Below are 24,819 nucleotides of genomic sequence, written 5' to 3' on the forward strand. Positions count from 1 at the left end.
TGGGAGGATGTGTCGCGTAGCACCTGCCTTACTCTCCGCTAATAATGCAAACCATCCACGGAGAATGCTAAATGCAGGTGTGAAATGTGTACAGCCCCATACTAGTGTCCAGTAGGCAATTGTCATGGATGGACAACCGTATGGCCAGGATGGCACCCACAACTGCAAACCGGAAATTACACAGCAGCGGTAAGGCATAACACAGGAAATACACATAGGGACTACAGTTGACATTCCACATACAAAGTCGGACCGCCGTGCCAACACCGGTACACAGCACTCAATCTGCCAGCAACAGAATGAGGAGCACCCGCTACCATACAGCGGAACAGATGTGCGACCTGTGGAACACATACTAATGGCACACCCACAGCGTCAAGTAGGATATGTAAACTATGGCATTCCCACCTATGAAGACAACATGGTTAAATGAATACATAGGTGATCAACATGTTCGGGTGGTGTTATGTTGAAAATACAGTGACGGATATGTCCCATTGGGATGTCTGAGGTTTATATGAAGCAGTTGCTAACCAGCATGTTTGGATGTATGACATTTGTTCACAGTACTAAATCACCTGGTTACGTAGCACCATGTAGAATGGGTAGTCAAACAGACATCCGCGATTTGGGAACATACACCAGCAGTGAAAAGCACTGGCCAGGTGGACACAGTCCAGCAACATCTAACCTGACATATGCACATTGGTGTCCATTGTAGGACCCAAAAATTCCATTCATTGAATGCCTGCTAGCTTCCTGCATTACCCACGTGAACTCATTGTCGTCACCACGTCACAGGTACACATATGCACATAGCGTGTTCAATGTTGATGATAGCTGTCCATGAAATGCAGCACATATGCACAGAAATACCCAGGGTACGGGTCCATAGAACTGCGTCCACATCACAGTCCCGCACACATGAAGGATGTGTAATGGGTACTGTCGACTGTTGCAGTCAAGGGAGTCTGGGTATGTAGAATCTGGCCTCGCTGTTGTTTAGCAGGCAATCCTTTGTCCCGCCCGTGGGAGGGATGTGTCAGTAGCACCTGCCTTACTCTCCGCTAATAATGCAAACCATCTACCGGAGAATGCTAAATGCAGGTGTGAAATGTGTACAGGCCTATACTAGTGTCCAGTAGGCAATTCTCATGGATGGACAGCGTGCGACCAAGATGGCACCCACAACTGTAAACCCGGTGGAACTACACAGCGCGGTAAGGCATAACACAGCAAATATACATAGGGACTACGGTTGACATTCACCATACAAAGTTTGACCGCCATGCAAACACCGGCGTACACAGCACTCAATCTGCCAGCAACACAATGGGGGAGCACTCGCTACCATACTGTGGAACAGATGGGCGACCTGTGCAACACAAAGTAATGGCACACCAACAACGTCAACTGGGATATGTAAACTATGGCGTTCCCACCTATGAAGAAAACATGCTTCAATGAAGACATAGGGGATCTACATGTTCAGGTGGTGTTATGTTGAAATTACAGTGACGGATATGTCCTATTGGGACGTCTGAGTTTTATTTGAAGCAGTTGCTAACCTGCATCTTTGGATGTACACCATCTGTTCACAGCTGTAAATCACCTGGTTACGTAGCACCACGAAGAATGGGTAGTCAAACAGACATCCATGAGTGGGGAACATACAGCAGCAGTCAAAAGCACTGGCCAGTTGGACACAGTCCAGCAACATCTAACTTTACATATGCACATTGGTGTCCATTGAAGGACCCTAAAATACCTTTTCACATAACTCACTCCAGGCGTTTCACGAACAACAGGCGATGCTATAGCCGTGGCTCGGCACAGTTAGGCATATGCACCACCAGCGTGTTTAAGGTTGATGACAAGTGTTCATGAAACGCAGGACATATGAACAGAAATACCCAGATCGGCGTGTCCATACATTTGCGTCCACATCCCAGTCCCACACGCATGAAGGATGTGTAATGGGTACTGTCGAGGGTTGCAGCCATGGGATCTTGGGTATGCAGAAATGGGGCTTTGTGTTGTCTGGCAGATAATCCGTTGTCCTGCCCGTGGGAGGATGTGTGCATAGTACCTGCCTTACTCACCACTACTAATGCAATGCATCCACCGTAGACTGCTAAATGCTGGTGTGAAATGTGTACAGCCCTATACCAGTGTCCAGTAGGCAATTCACATGGATGGACAAGCGTATGACCAAGATGGCACCCATAACTGCAAACCCGGTGGAATTACACTGCAGTAAGGCATTACACAGGTAATACACATAGGGACTACACTTGACATTCCCCATACAAAAACACAGACAACCAGCTGAAGAAGTCCAAAGCAAAGGCGAGGTACTGTAGACACCGTCAGCGACCACTCAGAGCCCACCAGGAATTAAATGCAGTCACCATAGTTTATTGAAGCTCTTTTCGTCTGCTTCATAAGCAGACTTATTCAGAATACATACAATGCAGTCCAACCTACTACATTTAAAACCCTTAATTGGTCATTAAATTAGATGTGCTAAGTATTAATTAAATGCCTTAAAGGCAAACAAGCAAACAAACTTTACTTGGGTTACAGATTCCACACAGTGAGTACATCTGACATTGCTTTGAAAGGTACATTCTTCATAGAAAAATAGAAATATATGTATATATATGAAAGAAGAACCAACATAATGTTTTCAAAATGATTGACTGTTTAAGCTACATATATATGTTCTACGGATTGTGCCAATATATTAAAAGAACTACAGACACCTAGTAATATAAATGAACCATAATATATAGAGATAAACCGTATGATTATGACTAATGTAAAATAGACCAACGAAATGTAAAGATTCACAATGTGGTAAAGTAAATATTCATTTAGAAGGTTAGTTAAAGAAATCAATTCAGACATCCTTGTCAAAATACTAACACAAGGCCAGCGAGGTGGTTGGCCTCACATGTACTGGGATGTTGTACCACAGCATAGTGAGTGTCTGGGTGATGAATCTGTCCCACCAGCACGTTCTATTAATGACACTGTGAAGGTGTTCGTCACCTGCCCTTGTGGTTCTGAGGGATCTAAATTCTTTAGGTGAAGCATAGTCATCAGATCTGGGTTCGACATGGCCTTGTATGCCAGGCACAGGTCACCTCTGGGCAAGTGGTATGCGACTGTATACAGCTGGAATTCTTTCAGTCGGTCAGCATAACACATATTCCTGAGACCCTGCATCTGTCTGTCGATGAACTGTTGGGGCCTGTCCAGCTGCTGCAGGTGTCGGGTCAGATACATTCTGAACGGGGCATTGTACCCAATCATAGGTCTAATGTGTGATGAGTACAAGGGGACAATGACCTTCCCTGATCTAGATGTGAATCCCTTCATGATGATGTGGGCAATGTTGAAGGTCTACCTAACTACGTTAGCAACGTGTGTGTCGAACGAACGGTTAACAACAACCCGGGTCCCCAGATCCCTGGTAACTCCCTCTGTGCTCAGTGGATTGCCACCTATATGGTAGCTAGGGGTAACCTTGTTCTTCCCGAAGGGTATGACTATGCATTTCCTGGCATTTAGCTGTAGGCCATGTCTCTGGCACCACTTATCCACATCTGTGAGGCCCTCCTGAACGATATCTGTGTCAGATGTGTGTCCGACTATGGCACCCAGTTTGCAGTAATCTGCAAACATTGTCAGCCATAACCCCCCTGTGTTTGCTTGTACTTTGGAAATGTAGATGCTGAAAAATAGTGGACCCAGGACTGAGCCCCATGGGACACCACCTGTGACTGGCTGTGAGTATGACATGGCGCCAGCAACTATGACCGTGTGGGTTCCGTGACTTAGCCGGTTTGCAACCCATATGGCGATGTATGGATTCCCGTTCAAGATGATGGGTTTATCAATGATACCCGAGGGGGGTATTGTGTCGAAGGCCGTTGCCAGGTTGAGGTAGGCTGTATGGACTGCTTGACCCTCAGCAATGGCCTTGGTGACTGATCCTACAAAGTCAAACACGTGTAAAAGGCATGATCTGACTTTGACCAAGCCAAACTGGGTTGGATCCAAAGTATGCATGTCCCCTATGTCTTTATCTATGGGTTCCATTATGATCCTTCTCCATGGCTTTGCAGATAGGGCTTGTCAAGCTAATGGGATGGTAATAACCAGGGTCAGTGGAGGCACCATCCTTGTGAAGTGTGACTACAGTCGCCCTGTGCTACTACTTGGGTACGTATCCTGAGGTGAGGCTAAGATTAAACAGCTGTCCTAAGTGTGGGTTTAATTCCCCATAGAGTTCATGGAGTACACAGCTGGGACACCATCTGGTCCCATGGATGCTGTGTTTACTGCCGTGGAGACAGCATTTCCCACCTGTGCGTTACAGATGTTCCAGGATCTACAATTCTCTGGTATAGATATCTCTCCATGTGGCGTGGGGGGGGCGAAGCGTTAGCACTGAACCTGTCAGCCAGTATGTTGGCAATGTGTGTAGGTTCAGTCATCTTCACATCATTCTGAACCCAGTCTGAGCATATCTGGGAGTGTCCTCCCAGGTGTCCAACATAGCTAAAGAAGGCCTTATGATTGTCTGTTGAGTCCTTGTTAGTTTCTCTGTTGAATTTCCGCTGGATGATTTCATGACAGCTTGTAGTTCTTCACATATAATGAGCAAGGGTGTGTAACCTTACAGGTATTCCGCTTTAACTTGTAGTAGCTACCTCCTGTCGTCGTAGAGCTTGTTCATGGCTGGGGTCCACCAGACTGGATGCTTGTCTTTGGTACAAAGAGTCACAGTTTTGTATGGAATTGCCTGATCCATGCAGTCCTGTAGGTGCTGGTGGAAGGCATATATACGTGATTCAGCGGTTTGAGTAATGTTCACCACTGGCTCAGGGGCCTTAAAGGAGACCACAGTAGTGTTCAGAAGTGTGAAATCGGCTTTTGAGAAAGGCATATGTATGGTAGTCGGCACCACTGTACACATGGACCATCATAGCAATGAACCACGGCCGGATGTGGGTAATGCGGGATATACCCACGGCAGACGTGGCGTTCGAGTCCGATGCCGAGGGACCACACACATAGCCGGCCTTAGGCATAGGCCAAGTAGGCAGCCGTCTAGGCGTTGCTCTACTCGGGGCACCTTTCCAGACTTTATTTGGTGTAGGTAGACCAGGAGGGTAGCGGGTGATGTGGCGGTGGCAACATGGAGTCCTTCTGCCTAGGGCACCACTTTACCTAAGGCCACTCTTCCCGTGGGTAATACAGCAGTACCCACACCCAGGCGGGTCATTGCTAGTATGCCATATCATCTATGGCAAGAAACCATATATTCCCAGACATAATGGCACAGCATAATGCCTGTCCGCGCCCAAGCGCAGACATACGGCACCAGCGGTGCGGGCGTACTTGCGCGAGATGTCCGTTACCAATGTCGACACTGTCTCGCTTTGTGAAACAAACTCAACATAGCGATTCAATACTAAACAGCGACGGAGAGCCCGATGTCCCGTGGCTGAGCTGTTCAACCTGTTCCGCCATGTTAGATGTGTGTAGCAGGCGGAACCGGCACAAACCAAACAGCGGACATGTCTGTGGCTCAGTGAAAGCCGTCACGCAATGGTAAACCCATGTAATATTGCGACACAGGTCATACATACCGAGGGTTAGTAATGGAAATAGGTCCGTTCGACCAGACCGTGTGCAATTAGTATAACAAGATCTACAACGGGTACACGGCCAATAAGCGCCTGCGGCTATGAATAATTGGTGGGGGTGACATGGTATCATAGACACGGACAAACCGTGCCCATGTGACTCATCTAACATTCGTACACGGTCAGGGCAGTTCCGTACACTGGGCGGACAAGACCAAACCCAAAGCACCACAGGAACACCCTGACAATCGCAGGCCTGTATGCGTGGGGTTATAAGCACCTGTGATCTGAACATCCCTGCGGTCACGACATATGCATCCTGGGCCATGGCGAGAGGGAATAAGGAATGTTTAACATGCAGTACCGCACCTTTCCCAGCAGGAGAATGGATGCCTGTGACGTGCGTGAGTGCGGGGGGTGGGATATGTAAATGTAGCTAGGTACCATGGGTATGCATATTAATGACACCGAGCAGCTAGCGTGTAGTGGTCACAGTAACCGGCAAGCGTGAATGCAGTCACGTTTGAATTACGACTATAGAACATATAGATGTGAGCGTATGCGTAATCGTCCATGCTGCAAAGACTGTTACATGTATAAAGTTGTAAGTGCGTTCTGCACCGTCCGTCAACGGATCATAGACATGTTACGGAATGGTCACAACTAACACACACCACGTAACCACACAGACCCAGTAAACATATATAAACAGAATACGGATATGCATAATGCGCCTGCGCGTAACCCACAATCAGGAAATGCGGTGTGCGTGTGCGTGTGTGATCCACTCGAAGCAGGGAAGGTTAAGGATGTGTCCTCCACTCATTTACATTCATAATTGTAAAATATATGCTTAAATTGTACTTATTGATTCCATGCTTTGGAATCGTAATGCTAATTATACACATTGATATAAAATATCCTGATCAACACACTACATTCTAAGGTTTACTCACAACAATTATCAACTATGTTTCAATATACTGATTGTATTGACCAATATTGTATTTATATTAACACATCGTTGTCGTATTATTGTTTCCATTAAGTAATGTATGCAACACTGATTTGTATATGTCACGTTATCATCAAGACTTGGAGCACTGTCCACTTAACTATGAGCAGGTTTATTGATTAATTGACTTTAAACTGACTCTGAAGGAAGTGTATAAGGGCGACTATGTAATGTATTTCGTACTCGGCGATGCCCCATGTTAGTAGGTGAAAGAGCTCAGTATCATTTGACTGTGGAGTGTATCGTTTTTGTCATTGTCTGTTTTGGCCGATATATGTTCAATAATGTCTTTTATGAAGTTGGGCAGGGCCAAGGTTTGCTGTATTTCCGCTTACTGGCACGTGGATATAGATAGGCCAAGTAATACATAATATGGGTAGTCAAGCAGACATCCGCGATTTCAAAACCACTGGCCAGATGGTGATAGTCCAAGACGTTCTACACTTGACATATGCACATCGGTGTCCATTGTAGGACTCCAAAAATTGTTCCGTTTACACCGTCGACCAGCTGTGATCGACTCAGACAGAGTGACAGCCGTGACTACGGCACAGCTAGACATATGCACCACCAGCGTGTTTAAGGTTGATGATAACTGTCCATGAAATGCAGGACATATGAACAGAAATCCCCAGATTGTCGTGTCCATAGATGTGTGTCCACATCCCAGTCCCGCACACATGAAGGATGTGTAATGGGTACCGTGGGGGGTTGCAGCCATGGGATCCTGGTTATGCAGAAATGGGGCTCGGTGTTGTTTGGCAGATAATCCGTTGATCCGCCCCGTGGGAGGGCTGTGGGTATAGCACGTGCCTTAGTCCCCACTAAGGATGCAAAGCATCCACTGGGTAATGCTAAAAGCATGTGTGAAATGTGTTCAGCCCTATATCAGTGTCCAGTAGGCAATTCCATGGATGGACAAGTGTACGACCAAGATGGCACCTATAACTGGAAACCTGGTGGAATTACACAGCTGCGGTAAGGCATAACACAGGAAATACAGATAGGGACTACAGTAGACACTCCCCATACAAAGTCAGACCGCCGTGCGAATACCGGCGTACACAGCACTCGATCTGCCAGCAACAACATGAGGATCACTCGCATCCATACTGCGGAACAAATGGGCGACCTGTGGAACACATACTAATGGCACACTAACAACCTCAACTAGGAAGGTCAGGCGATGTTTCAACACTAAGCGTTCCCGCATATAACGAACATCCTTCAATGAATAAATAGGGTATGCATGTTCTGGCTGTTTTATATTGACATTACAGTGGCGTATATGTCCTACTGGGCCTTCTGAGGATTACTTAAAGCAGTTGCCAACCTGCAGCATTACATCAATACCATTTGGGTTAATCGTAGTAGAACATGGGTTTCGTAGCACAACATAATATGTGTAGTCAAACACACATCCGATTGGGAACATACAGCAGCGGTCACAACCACTGGCCAGATGGACACAGTCCAACATGTTCTACATTTTACATATGCACATTTGTGTCCATTGTAGGACCCAAAAATTGTCCTATTAGCGCCAACGGGTCGTGCGGAAGACCAAGATGAACTACAGCCGTGACTACGGCACAGCTACATATATGCACCGCCAGCGTGTTCAAGGTTGATGACAACTGTCCATGAAATGCGGGACATATGCACAGAAATCCACAGATTGTCGAGTCCACAGATGTGCGTCCACATCCCATTCCAGCACACATGGAGGATTTGCTATGGGTACTGTCGAGGGTTGCAGCCATGGGATCGTGGGTATGCAGAAATGGGTGTTGGAGATGATTGGCAGATGATCCATTGTCCGCCCGTGGGAGGATGTGGGTACAGAACATGCCTTACCACCCACCAATACTGACAATCATCCACGGAGAATGCTACATGCAGCTGTGAAATGGGTACAGCCCTACACCAGTGTCCAGTAGGCATTTCCCAAGGATGGACAAACGTGCGGACAAGATGGCACCCATAATAGCAAACCTGGTGGAATCACACAGCCCTAGTAAGGCATAGGGCAGGAAATACAGATGGAAACAACAGTAGACACACCCCATAGACATCCATCCTGCCGTGCGAATCCCGGTACACAGCAGCCAAGGTGCTAGCAAGTATGTGGGGATCACCCGCTTCCACTCCAGCGGAACATACGGGCGACCTGTGGAACACATATTAATGGCACACCAACAACGTCAACTAGGAAGGTCATACTATGGTTAAGCTATGGCGTTCCCACACATAAATAACATCCTTTCATGAATAAATAGGTTCTACATGTACCGGCTGTGTTATAATGACAATACAGTGGCGGATAGTTCACAATGGTACCTCTGAGGATTACTTAAAGCAGTTGCCAACCTGCAGTACTACAGTAACACCATATGGGTTAATTCTGGAAGGACACGGGTTCCGTAGCACTACATAATATGGGTAGGCAAACAGACATCCGGGACTGGGGAACATCTGCGGCAGTCAAACCCACTGGCGAATGGATACAGTCCAACATGTTCTACACTTTACATATGCACATCGGTGTCCATTGCAGGACCCAAAATTTCTCCTTAAGGGTTGGCAACAGGCTGCGAGCGTGTGACCCACAAGAGGTGACAGCCGTGGCTACGGCACAGGTAGATATATGCACCAATAAGCGTCTTCAAGGGTGATGACAACCGTCCATGAAATGCAGGACATATGAATAGGACTCCCCAGGTTGCTGCGTCCATACCGTGCGTTCACATCCCATTTCCGCACACATGTAGGGTGTGCAATGGGTACTGTCGAGGTTGCAGACATGGGATCGTGGGTATGCAAAAGCGGGTCTCGGTGTGGATTGGCAGATGATTCGTTGTCCGCCCGTGTGCGGGGCGTGGCCATGGCATATCGTTACTCCGCACTAATAATGCCGATCATCCACGGAAATGCAGAATGCAGCTGTGAAATGTGTACAGCCCTATACTAGTGTCCAGTAGGCAGTTCCCATGGATGGACAAACGTGCGGCCAAGATGGCACCCATAGCTGCAAACCTGGGGAATCCACAGGTGTTGCAAGGCATAACCCAGGAAATACAGATAGGGACTACAGTAGACACTCCCCATACAAAGCCAGACCGCTGGGCAGATACCGGCGTAGACAGCACTCAATCTGCCAGCACATAAATGAGGATCTGCGGCTTCCATACAGTGGAACAGATGGGTGAGCTGTGTAAACATACCAATGGCACAATATCAGCGTCGGCTGGGAAAGACATACGATGGTCAAACTATGGCGTTCCCACCAATGAATGACATCCTTCGGTGAATTAATAGGAATGATGTCAATTGACCATAGCAAACACCCAATGAACAGGAAAGACTTGCTGGCACCCTATGGCCACAAACCATGTCACACATAGGTAGATGGAACAGTCAACTGAAACATTTTGTCCACGACAGGTCATATGGTATCCAAAGGTTCTTCATAGACATGTATGCGCTATCACCCGTAGGCCCCGTGAGACTTACACATAACATGGAAGCATCCAGGCTTTAAATATCCACCCTTACACTTCCATTTGTCACTTTCTATGCGAACAATGAACATGTAGCCACAGCATAGAAAGCACAGGCGCACTGCTAACGAAACACACACATGTCAACATCTCAGAAAGCATCCTATGAACACACGTATTACATGATATTGTACTATGAAAAACAAACAAACCAGCAACCTGCGGCAAGAATAGTCCCCGTAGTTCGACACAACACAAGTCTTCTTAACATTTAAACAGTTTATTAAAACATGCAACGTTTTCGTTGTTTCCACAACTTCTGCAGAAAAAGCAATTTCTAAAAATGTTCACAATCAACACTGTGAGTCTTAACGAGTTCTTAAATCTCACATTGTTGATTGTGAACAGTTTAAAATTTGCTTTTCGAAGGAGTGAAAGCAACGAAACACACACACGGAAGGGACGGAGGCGAACCTCGCCTATCTACCTGAACTCACCACAGTATGAAGCATTTACAGAGCAGCTACTGAGTTTACTGAGCAGAGTGCTGTCAGAGGCATACTTGTAGGCTGGTGACATCACCCGCAAGACAATAGCTGGCAATAGCCAAGGTATGTGTTGCGAAGCGTCTAAAAGCATGTTCATTCGCAGAGGCAGCTGGAAACACACACACACACACACGGAAGGGAGGCGAACCTCGCCTATCTACATGAACTCACTACAGTATGAAGCATTTACAGAATGCGCTACCGAGTTTACTGAGCAGAGCTGTCAGAGGCATACTTGTAGACTGGTGACATCACCCGCAAGACAATAGTTGGCAATAGCCAAGGTATGTGTTGCGGCGTCTAAAAGCATGTTCATTCGCAGAGGCAGCTGGAAACACACACACACACACACACACGGAAGGGACGGAGGCGAACCTCGCCTATCTACATGAACTCACTACAGTATGAAGCATTTACAGAGCAGCTACCGAGTTTACTGAGCAGGCTGTCAGAGGCATACTTGTAGGCTGGTGACATCACCCGCAAGACAATAGTTGGCAATAGCCAAGGTATGTGTTGCGAAGCGTCTAAAAGCATGTTCATTCGCAGAGGCAGCTGGAAACACACACACACACACACACGGAAGGGCGGGAGGCGAACCTACGCCTATCTACATGAACTCACTACAGTATGAAGCATTTACAGAGCAGCTACCGAGTTTACTGAGCAGAGCGCTGTCAGAGGCATACTTGTAGGCTGGTGACATCACCCATAAGACAATAGTTGGCAATAGCCAAGGTATGTGTTACGAAGCTTCTAAAAGCATGTTCATTCGCAGAGGCAGCTGGAAACACACACACACACACACACACACACGGAAGGGACGGGAGACGAATCTACGCCTATCTACATGAACTCACTACAGTATGAAGCATTTACAGAGCAGCTACCGAGTTTACTGAGCAGAGCTGTCAGAGGCATACTTGTAGGCTGGTGACATCACCCATAAGACAATAGTTGGCAATAGCCAAGGTATGTGTTGCGGCGTCTAAAAGCATGTTCATTCGCAGAGGCAGCTGGAAACACACACACACACACACACAGGAAGGCGAACCTCGCCTATCTACATGAACTCACTACAGTATGAAGCATTTACAGAGCGCTACCGAGTTTACTGAGCAGGCGCTGTCAGAGGCATACTTGTAGGCTGGTGACATCACCCGCAAGACAATAGTTGGCAATAGCCAAGGTATGTGTTGCGAAGCGTCTAAAAGCATGTTCATTCGCAGAGGCAGCTGGAAACACACACACACACACACACACGGAAGGGCGGAGGCGAACCTCGCCTATCTACATGAACTCACTACAGTATGAAGCATTTACAGATCGCGCTACCGAGTTTACTGAGCAGAGCAGTGTCAGAGGCATACTTGTAGTCTGGTGACATCACCCGCAAGACAATAGTTGGCAATAGCCAAGGTATGTGTTCTTGGCGTCTAAAAGCATGTTCATTCGCAGAGGCAGCTGGAAACACACACACACACACACACACACACGGAAGGGACGGAGGCGAACCTACGCCTATCTACATGAACTCACTACAGTATGAAGCATTTACAGAATCGCTACCGAGTTTACTGAGCAGAAGCTGTCAGAGGCATACTTGTAGGCTGGTGACATCACCCACAAGACAATAGTCGGCAATAGCCAAGGTATGTGTTGCGAAGCGTCTAAAAGCATGTTCATTCGCAGAGACAGCTGGAAACACACACACACACACACACACACACACACACACACACACGGAAGGGACGGAGGCGAACTTACGCCTATCTACATGAACACACTACAGTATGAAGCATTTACAGAGCAGCTACCGAGTTTACTGAGCAGGCTGTCAGGAGGCATACCCCTACGTGGGTGGTATCATCTGCAGAGGCAATGCGCCCGATCGGGAATTAAGTCAGACGTCGCAGTCACGCAGCCTGTTACCATCCCAAGGTCGCCGTACAGTAACACGTTAGTGCTGCAGTCGGGAATACCAAGTAACTACTGATCAGTACATCACTGCCTACTGGGCATGCTCAGACACTTAGACTCGGCACAGAGCAGACATGCATACACATGGTGCGACGGCATGGGTGGCGGAATGTGGACCGTCGTGTGTGTCCAGCCACACAACAGCAACCTGGCCATGCCACAGACGTGGCCATTGCGAAGGGGATACAGGCATGCACCCGGGGTATAACTGCAGTCGGGAGCGGTGTGCACTGTGCTGTGTGTCTATCTACACAGCTGCCTACTGGGCATGCTCAGACACTTACACTCGGCACAGAGCAGACATGCATACACATGGTGCGACGGCATGGGTGGCGGAATGTGGACCGTCGTGTGTGTCCAGCCACACAACAGCAACCCGGCCATGCCACAGACATGGCCGTTGCAGCGGGGAATATCTAGGTGCAATTAACCATGTGTAGAACTGGCCTACAGTTTGTTGCATGCTACAGACAACCCTCCCAAACACAGGATACCTGCACAGACGTCCTGAGGACACTGGTGAGTGTGCATGCTCTCACAACAGCACCGTACTGGGTGACATGAACCACCCATACATAGACTGGGAACATTACCCATGGCACAACACACTCGCCACGGTCCCAGGTGTTCTCACACCTGGCCACTGTTAAACAGCCATGCACCATACACACTATGGGGGGATGTCTGACAGTTCTGCCCATCACACATGGTGAGGATATGTCCCACACAGGATGTACAGCCCTCAATGGTGATGCCAGACCATATAGTGGATCCACTGGTCATCCACATCCTGCACCCAACACCGGCATGGGGACCTAAGTGATGACCTCTCCACAACAAACCACACACATCATACGACCGGTGTGGTACCCTACAAGTCCTCCATGCCAGTGTTGAACACAGGCCAGACTGCCAACCGCCTAACGAATGCCTTCTCTGAGCACCCACATGCATGTCTGCAACAGGCAAACATGATAAGATCAGGACCTTGTCCACCACAGGTAGGCACATGGTGTGGTGGACCCCAGCCACTGACAAGCTGTACATCAACAGTTGGAGCTAATACATGACAGAGCAATGTCAGTACCAGGGAAACCATCTCCCATTCATCCCGGCGTCACCATACGGCCACACATACAATCATCCACGGCCGCTTGTGGGAGTGGTACTGCAGAGGGCACATGAGACAACCATAGGGCCTCCCCTACCTGTGGTAAGGACATGGTTGGGGGCACACAGACTTGGCTGGAAATGGTCCAGAATGGTACAATGGTCACTGCACCCACAGACATTGTCTGCAAACCAGCGGACATGTTCCAAGCATACATCCACCCCCCCCCAAGAGGGGACATATCCATCCCACCAGAGTGTAGCCTCCGAAACATCTCATATGGCCTGGAGTGATCCCATATCTCTATGGCGGTTGACACAGCACCAATGGGCACTGATGGTGTCCCTGGCTGTGTGCTACCCATCCTCATTGAGGCCCTCGGCCCACACATGCGGCCACTGTGTCATGTTAGCCTTACTATGGGCTATGGCCCGATGGATGGCATATGGCATCTGTGGTCCCACTATGCCAGGGTAGTGCTCTTATGGACTGTAGACAGCCACACCCTATCAGCTTGACAAGCCTTGTCTGCAAAGCTGTGGGGAGGTCCATACAGGAGCCCATGGATACAGACAGCGGTGTACAGCCAATACCGGAACATACCCACAACAACATAGTCAAGGGCGGATCCTGCCTCCCGAACCTGCTCGTCCTGTCTGGAGTGGTCACCAAGGTCATTGATGGGGATGCGGGTTTGCACACAGTACCATGACCTGGTGGGGCGTTCAGAGCACACTCCACATGGGACTCATGGAAAGGCTCGCCAGCATACATGTGGGGACATATGTCACCCGATGCTTCTCAGAAAGGTTGGAGGTCACACCACACAGGGTTGGTGGTCCTGGTGCCTTGTCACACTCATACCTGGTCTCCAGTGGAGGCCCACAGGGCTCAGTCCTGGGCCCCCTGCCATCTGACATTGACCTTCAATGTGCATGCAATCATAGGGGATTGTGGCAGACAAGGTATGCAGATGACTACACACCGGCCACCATACCCAACACCCCATGTGACACGGACATCCACCTAGGGCGTCATAGACATGGATAACTGGTGCCAGAGCCATGGCCTGCTACTACATGCCAGAGAAGGTGCAGACCTACCCAGTGTGATGGACATGTTGGCCCAATGTCACATGTAGGTGGTGAGCCATTCAAGATGGTGGACATGTTCATGGAAATGGCTACCACACCTGTCGGTAACCTCTGTCAACACACACAATGGCAATGTGGGTGTGAAGACATTCCACTGTGGCCTCCTGGTCTGGAAGGGATCGCATCCACATCAGGGGTGTTCATTGTACCCCTGTACACATCACACACCTGAGCAATGACTGCGTACAATGGCACATCTGGCCTGTAGCTAACCTGGCGCCTGCAGCACTTGGAAGGACCACAAACATTACACAAGGCGGGGACGACGGTGCTAGGACATGTGTCACAAGCTGCACGACCAAGGGGACTCCGGCTGTGAACCTTCCCAGCACATCTGCTCTGTGGTGATCTGTGCCTGGCATACACGGCCATGTCTGACCTGGGTGACATGGGCATATTCCACATCCTAGGCTCCAGGCAAACACGGGCACAGAAGCGACTGTCAGACACATCACCACACAGATGAGTGGGACATGCTGGGGGAACAGGGTCAACGGACGGAGACCCCCTACAACATGTAGAGGAGTGCCAGCCCATGTGAAGGAGCGGCCCTGACTGCCTTGTGCAGGAGTGATAATGGCGTGTGGATGTGTGAATATAGTTATGCGCCAGGCAATTTCATCCATAAACCGAGTCCATCTAAGACCTCTAATCCCATGCCAACTGTCTCCCAGATTGTAAGAAAGTAACCCAAAAGGGGCAATGCCAAAGAAGCATGCCTCTCCAACAAAACTGCCATATAGTGAACAAAACCTACTACTCAATTATCCCATATCCCAGGTTGCAACCTACTTACTCTCTTCCTCTCCAATGCTGCTAAAGCTGCCAAAAGATCCTTACTGTTTGCCAACTCTGATTCCACCAGTCACAGTACCCCTTCTGCATCGATTAACCAAAGACATCAAAATACTCCCCCTCCAAATCTTCTCCTTAACTGAGGATGGAATGTGAGGAGTCAGAAAAAAAAAACTGCCCCCACTCCTTGCCCCAAATCCTGCGTAGATAACCAATCACCCGGCCGTATGCCAAAATCAGATCCCACTTCTGAAAACAATGACCCCAAATTGCCCACCAACAACCCTATGCTATCCTCCCCACTAATTGCTTCTCCCCATCCCCAGCTTGTGACCACCTTGCATGTCTCTCATAGACCTCCCACTGTCACCCCACCCCTGAAAAACCTCCATTCCTGTTTTCCTACAATTATTCCCCACACACTCGAGACCTTCTCTGCCTAATGGAACACCCAATGTGATATCATTATCGGCTGCTCTGTTCTGAGCCATTCCAGACACCAGAGAATCAACTACAACCACGTCTCTCAACAGTCGTGGTCTTTTCTCACAAGTCACCAACCTGATCTTCATCACTGAATGTCATATCTTTTAGCTGGATTCCCCTGCATCATCTGCCATGCCAGGGTCAGCATTAGGCACCTTCTGGAACAAATCTTCTGCCTGCATCATAATGGCCTCCCACCATTGCTGTAAACTCTGCATGCTTGCCATCTGTAACCAAAAAGAAACACTAAGATAGAGACAAAAAACACACCACAGTCTCCCTTCAAGGTCTGAATGCTTCCCTCATTTTCCTGTAAAGCCAGTGGGCTAATAAGCTCCATAAATTAAACCACTTTAAGCCTCAGATGGCACCCTGTGGTAACTCCTCACCACCTGAAACCCAGTTTAAAAGCACACCTCCCATCTGGCCAGAATTTCACAGAATGCCCAGATCCCTGGCTCATATTTTTAGTCTGTTCCTCACAACTATGGTCTTATGGCAAATTATTCACATGATTTAAGATTGAAGTCACTAAATAATGACATACATTTGAATTTCTGACTTCAAATACTTCCAAAAATGTCTGCTAAAACAAACCCTGTTACTCTAGCAACTTCTTAAATAAATATGAGCAATATTTACAATACATACCTATTTTGGGGCCTTTGTCCCAGCATTTTGTCAAGCTTTGTCCAGATTTCTAGCACTAAAATGTTGAAAGGTATAGTCAAAACAAGTTAAAGACAAAACAGACCTCACATACCTCCATGATGCAAAGCTGGCCATTTTACAAAACATTGCTACATGAGGTATGCAAAGCTGAGCTCCACACCACACATGCATGTCCAGATGACCATTAGTCCTTGCAATTTGGAGCCATTCCAGTCATTTACTGGTCCCACTGGCAGAGCAGCATAAGCAAAACCCTGCCAACCCCCAGCACCAATGAACACACCAGCCAAGCTAGACCACTGGGAAAACTACCAACGGCTTCCACACCAATGGGACCACAAAAACACCACCAACACAGCCAAATATAAGCTGTGATGAATAAAAGTTCTAATAAAAAATTAACTGGAAACTGCCTGAAACCAAACACCAAGATCCTTTTAAACACATGGCCTACCAAAAACCTTCTCCTTAACCTGGCAACTAAAACATCCACATATCAACATTAACACCAACAAAAAGTATTAAACTGCAACCACTAAATGCTACAAAACAAGGTAAGAACAGTGACTCACATGTTAGCCATGTAGGCCCCTTGGATCCACACACCCCTTTCCCGGGTAACCTTCCTAATCCATTACAAGCAGATAGATGCAAAATGAATGAGAGGGGAAAAAAACATAATAACCAAACACTGAGGTTGGATATGTGTTCAAGTTGTTTATTATACATAACCACATCAGGAGCTGTAACTGGAACATATACTTTGATCTTCACAAGCTAACTGACTGACTTGTTACTTCAAACACATTTGGATGAGCATCTCCATTCATGCCTGCATTCACTTTGACTATACAAAATGGCACTGTTCTTGCATGTGCTCAGTAAGTTATATGCACATGCTATCTAGCTACAGTGGCTGATTAGGTACAATATACACAATGATCTACATCCTTCTTTGATTTGTTCGACATGCAGTAGGAGAACAAAATATTTTTACAAGCTAGATATTACATCAACATATAACAACAAATTAATTCAAGTACAAGTTGCTGTGTATTTCAGATTGGGGTCTGGAAATTCTACCTGATCTGGTCACATAAAAACTTTGACTGCGTTTAGCAACAGGGACAGTCTAGGGGATTATTTTACAGTTGGAACTTTGGGGATTAGATCAGGATTACTTGAAGAAATTGCACTGTACTCTTGAATTTGAACAAGTGTAGAGTCACTCTGGGAAATTGCGTCTCTGGCACAGGCAATCTGCTGCGTCACTGGTTCAGAGACTGGTAGTATGTGTCTTTGATTCCTTCTGAAATCCATTTGATCAGCTTGTATTATGTAAGATCTCAGTTCTTCACAAATACCTTTGATAATTCCCACTTGGTCATATCCTTTAGATGTTTGCATTCTCGCAATCTCTCCTTGTCTTAATGGTCTGAGAGATTGGTTGAACTTATCGTAGTACAACTTTTGTGACATTGGCATTTATCTCAAAAGGTCTTGACCATTCTGTTGTTCTTTGCATTTGGTATCAATAATTGTTTACTGATCAGAAGAGTTGTTTTAGTCTGTCTGGACATCAATCACTGAGCAGGTGAACCAAGCAAATTATCTCAAGGAATGTTTCTGAGATTAAGTAGGTTAAGAAAAACATCAGTACCATCTCTCTTGGATTTCTCCAACAAGTACTTTGCACTTTGAAATGCACACCCAGCTAATCCATTAGACTGTGGATACTGAGAACTACTAGCAACATCAACAAAGTCCCAAGACTCAGCAAATTTCTTGAACTGCTGACTTGTAAACTGTGCACCATTGTCAGATACGACTTTATGCAGACTACCATGAACAGAACAATGTCTCTTCAATTTTGTAATAACAGTGCTGGATGTTAGGAAGAAGGTCGATTTCAAACCAATTTGAATAAGAGTGTCTACTAACACTAAGTAATCTTGGCCATTCCATTTGAAAATATCAGTAGCAAATGTCAACCATGGTAGTTCAGGAATCTGGTTTAGACAAAGTGGTTCTCTTTTTGGTGCAATTTAGTGCTGTTGCATATTGAACATGCTAGAGTTTCCTTCTCTATATTTTTTGACATAGAAGGACAAAATACTATGTTTTTTGCCCTTCTTTTGGTTGAATCAGTACCTGGGTGACCATGGTGCAAAATCTTGATATAGCCCTGTTGTAATGCTGTAGGAATTATCACTTTAGGACCTTTCATGATGATTCCATCTTCCATTATGAACTCATCTCTGTAAGGAAAATACTTCTGTATGTCAAGTTGTAAACTGGTTTGTCTTGCTGGCCATCTGTGACTGATAACATGTTTTGGCTTAAAGAGAACTGGGTCTGAAGCAATATGATTTCTGAGTTCATCAAGACCTGATGAGGAAAGAATTCTGACTGCCATGACTCCCATGACCTTAAGGTCTGCTTTCTCATTGTTATGCTGATCTATATTGTTTGTCTGGGTGCTCTTGAAAAGCATCAGCAAGGCATAGAAATTTGCCTTTTGTATTAACAATATTGAAATTGTACTTTTGTGATTTTAGCATCATGCATTGCAAGCGTGCTGGGGCTGTATGTTTTGGCTTTTTCAGATTGTCACTAGAGGTTGGTGATCAGTCTCTAATTGGATAGATTTGCTATAAATATAATCATTAAACCTCAAACATGCAAACACTACTGCCAAAAGCTCTTTTTCAATTTGTGTATACTGCATTTCAGTTTGGGTTAAAGTTCTGGATGCATTACCTACTGGCATGCCTTCTTGAAGACATGCTGCACCAAGACCATTCTTTGAAGCATCACATGAAAGAGTTACAGGTTTGTGAGCATCATAAGATCTCAGTGTGGGTGGACTGGCAATTTTCTGTTTCAAAATGTCAAATGCTCTTTGGTGTTGTTCCAACAATGTCCAGTTTTCAATTTTGTGTGTCAACTCATGAAAGCTCACTCAGGTCTGGAATGAACTTTCCTAAGTAGTTGATCATAGCAAGAAAATCTTGTAAAGATGTGACATTGTCTGGAACTGGCATCTGAAGAATTGCTGGTTTCTTAGATGAATCTGGTTGTAAGCCAGAACTGGTAAACAAATGACCTACATATGTAACTTCTTTCAGTTTGAATTTGCATTTCTGAGGATTCAGTTTATCATTGACTTCATTTGCATGGTCTAGAACTTTCCTGAGGTTTCTATCATGTTTGTCTTCACCATTTCCCCCTACAGTAATGCCGTCTACTATGATAGCACATGGACAACCAGAAATAATGTGCTCCACTGTACATTGAAATACTCCACTGGCAGAATGTATCCCAGTCAGTATTCTCAAAAATCTGTATCTACCAAATGATGTACTGAAAGTGGTTACAATGAAGATCTGTGATCCAGTGAAATTTGCCAAAAGGAACTTTTTGCATCTAAGACTGAAAAATCTGTGGCATTTGTCATGAGAGCAGCTACTTCTTCTACTGTGTGTATTGGATGATGAGGATGTTTAAGCGGTTTGTTTCTCTTGTATCACTCCAATATTTGAATGTCATCTGAGCTTTTTTATGAGCTACAACCATGGAGGACACCCATTAAGTCAGTTCTTTTACTGGAGTAAGGGCACCTAAATTCACCATTTTGTCAAGTTCTGCTTTTACTTAGCTCTGCATTGCTACTGGAACCTTCCTAGCTGGTCTGACAACTGGACTTACTATATGGTTTAACTTCATGGAATATGTGACCAGAAGTTTGTCTTTCAAAATATCAACATATTCACTAAAAATATTCTGTGTAAAAGTACCATAGTTGTTCAGACTTATATGATGGACCTCTTTATTAAATGAAATCATTCCCATTCTCAAACTGTCTTTGAGGTCTAACAATGACTGCATGTGTCTTTTGACTATGTAAAACTATAAGTCATAGGTGTTCCCAGGAGAATGACATATGAGAACTACTGCACTATCAGTTTCAATCTCATCACCACAAGCAACTTGCTTTGCACACTTTGCTGAATCAAGTTTCTCACCAGCTTTTACTTTAGCAAACATTTGTGCTGATATAATATTGCACTTCAATCTACTTTAAGCTCTACAGGTTTCCCATTAATTTGCACCATACACAATATTTTACTCTTTGTTGCCAACTGACAATCTATTGTGTTAATTGTTTCATCAATCACAAAGACACCATCAACATAAAAGGTTTGCTCACAGCTCTCTATCCGATCTACTTCTGCTTCTTCAGTTGCTGTCGTTTATTAAAAGTATGTGCCACTTTTTACTTGAAAAGCTTTTTGAAATAATTCTACTATTTACATTTGTGACATTGTTGACCAAAAGCTAAGCACTTCTCTCATTTAGGTTCATGACTGTCCCCACACAGTTAACAATAAGGTTGGGTGTTATCGACCCAATTGGTTTATATTTCTTTTTCATCTTAGCTTTATGTTGTACACTGTCAACATTTGCACTGACAGACACTGCATGCAGGTTATTTTCATTTGTAAGCATATTCGTATACTTTTCTGTAAACTCATGTATTTGACAAATCTCTATGGCTTTGCTCAATGTTAAATCACTGTCTCAAAGCAAAATCTTTCTCACTGCATCATTATTAACAACACACACAAGCCTGTCTTTTATCAACTCATCTATCAAATCACTGAATCTGCACGTTTTTGCTTTATTTCTTAAATTGGTAATATATGTTGTTATAGTTTCACCAGACTTTTGATTTCTTGTGTAAAACATGTGCCTTAAGTGCCTTTCCATTGGAATATTCATTAGAGGGTTACACATTTTTCTAAATTTATGTTTTAAGCACCCAGGCTCTTCCTGTGTTTCACCCTGTATCACAATATGGTGGTTATTCCCCTCCCCCGCATACACGGCAACTGCATACATAGGTTCATAGGTTCATAGGTTGATACTAGGCTATCTGCCCTAGGGCATTTGTAAGCCTAGCCAGAGTGTGTTTGGCTTTCACCACCCTTTTAGATTAGTTGACTGTGCCTCTGTATAGTAGGTCACAGAAGGTAGCCCTTTTAAGGTTAGTTTACTGTACCTCTGTCAAGCAGGGACACAGAAGAGATCCCAGGGGTAAACTTATGATCTCCCATCCACTCGTCAAGATTTCTCCTGAAGAGGGTCAGTGAGGGGCTCTGCCTAACATAGATTGGGATTTTGTTCCAGAGTGAAGGGAGCCTCTGGGATATGAATCTGTCCTTCCACCATGTCCTACTTATTTCTGTGCTGAGGTTCAAGTTCCTGGAGTGTGTAGCTCTAAGGGATTTGGATTTCCTGAGGTGAAGCATGTCCATTAATTCTGGGTTGGACATGGCTTTATACGTCAGACACAGATCGCCTCTGAGCAGGCGGTACACAACTGAGTAGAGCTGGAGTTTCTTTAGCCGAACTGCATAGGGCATCTGTTTGAGCCCCTTGATCCTCTTGGAGAGGTACTTTTGGGGTCTTTCCAGTTGCTGCAGGTGTCGGGTAAGGTACATCCCAAATGGGGCATTGTATTCAATTATGGGCCTGATAAGCGATGAGTAGAGGGGCACAATGACCTCTCTTGATCTAGATGTGATTACTTTCATGATAAAGTGGGCTATATAGAAGGTCTTTCTAACCACTTTGGCAACGTGATTGTCAAAGGAGAGATTGCTATCTACTTGGGTCCCCAAGTCCCTAATTTCTTCTTCCGTACTTAATGGATTACCACCTATGTGGTAATTTGTGGGCACTTTGTTTTTCCCAAAGGGGATGACTATGCACTTTTTGGCATTTAGCTTTAGGCCATGGCTCTGGAACCAGTTATCCGTCTCTGTGAGATCCTTTTGAAGGATGCTTGTGTCAGCCGGAGAGTCAATTACAGCACCCAGTTTGCAGTCATCTGCGAACTTGGTCAGCCATAGTCCACCCATGTTAGCCTATACCTCAGAGAAATATATACCCAACAAGAAAGGTCCCAGGACTGAGCCTTGTGGGACGCCACTTGTAACTGGTTTAGAGTCTGACATGGCACCTGCTATTCTGACCATGTGGGTTCTATCCCTGAGCCAGTTTGCAACCCATCTTGTGACATAGGGGTTGATATTTAAGCTGGTGAGCTTATTTATGATGCCTGAGTGGGGTATTGTGTCAAAGGCTTTTGCAAGGTCCAGGTAGGCTATGTGGACTACCTTTCCTTCATCTATGGCTTTGTAACTATTTCAAAGAAGTCGACCAGGTTCAAGAGGCGAGATCTGCCCTTGACAAAGCCGAATTGGGTAGGATCCAGTGTCTGGAGGTTCCCAATGTCTTTGTTTATGATTTCCATGATGATACACTCCATAGCTTTGCAGACCAGGCTAGTCAGGCTTATTAGGGTGATAGTTTCGGGGTCTGTTGTGGCACCACCTTTGTGGAGTGGGACCACTGTTGCTGTACACCATTCCTTGGGTACATATCCTGTAGTAAGGCTAAGATTGAACAGTGACTTTATATGAGAGTTTAGTTCTTCTTGGAGCTTGTGTAAGATGCAGCCCAGGACACCGTCTGGTCCCATTGATGCTGTATTTTTTGCTTTGGAGAGGGCAGCTCTCACCTGTGCATCTGTGAGCTCAGGAAGGTTACACTCTGCTGGGATAGACATTTGCACTTTGGGGGGGGAGGGGAGGAGTTTGCACTGAACCTTTCTGCCAGGGTGTTGGCAATGTCTGTGGGTTCAGTGTATTTTTTGTCATTTTGCACTAACTCAGAGCATATCTGCGAGTTGTCTCCCAAGTTTCTGACATAACCAAATATGGCCTTGTGATTATCTTTAGTGTCTTGTGCAATTTTTCTTTCGAAGCTGGCCTTAGATGATTTTATGAGGGATCGTAGTTTCTTGCTAGTACTGATCAGAGATGCCTTCCCTTTTTGGGATTTTGCTCTATCATGTAGTAGCTTTCTCCTTCTGTTGTATAGCTTATTTATGGCTGGGGTTCACCAGACAGGTCTCCTGCCTTTGGAGGAGTGAGTCTTGGTTTTATTTGGGATAGCATGCTCCATGCATTCCTGTAGGTTACCATAGAATGCTTTTGTAAAGGATTCTGCATTTTGGGCCGTATTTTCCACTGGCCCAGGGGCTTTGAAGGATTCCACCTCAGTTTTGAGAAGTGTGAAGTTTGCTTTTGAGAAGTTCTTCACCGTGGTTTCCTTGGCTAGGGGTGGGGACAGAATATGGATGCCCACTAAGATTAGTTTATGGTCTGATCTTACCAATGGGGGTATACCTCTGGTGTGGAACATAGAGACCCCATGTTGGTGATGACCAGATCCAATATGTTTTCCCCTCTTGTGGGAGTGGTGACCAGTTGTTCCATAGCATTTGAGTTTATAAATTATAGGAACCATTGGGCGAGGGTGTTTGGGCTTGAGTAGTTTTCCCAATCAATGTTTCGGTAGTTGAAGTCACCCAATATAATGGTGTTTGGAGAGACCTTCATATTCTCCATTGTTCTCAGGCAAGCCAAGTGAGGTTCCTGTGTTTGGGAGGGTGATGAACATTTCTTCTCAATGGCTTCTGAGCCAGCTAAATTGAGAAGTATGAATGCCATTGTACATGTGTCTTTATCAGAAACTGTAGCCTGTATGAAAATATCATATTCTGGCTCAATCACTCGCCAATTCCCAGCAATACTGTTATCAAACAGCAGTGGTCCAGGTCTGTGAAATCACTCTACCATAACAACAAAATTCATTAAATATAAGCATAGACCAGGTACTTGTAATTATGCCAAAATGCACAAGAATCTCTCTAAAAAGGCATTACTTTAACACTCCAAACATTGCAATCAATCCAGAAACTTCAGATACTTTGAAAAGTTTTAATTAATGTGAGAAAGTAATACATTGTAAAAAATGCAGTTTTTTTT

Source organism: Protopterus annectens, chromosome 4.part0, assembly GCF_019279795.1.
Source record: "Protopterus annectens isolate FY-2018-M chromosome 4.part0, PAN1.0, whole genome shotgun sequence".
NCBI classification, from domain to species: Eukaryota; Metazoa; Chordata; order Ceratodontiformes; family Protopteridae; genus Protopterus; species Protopterus annectens.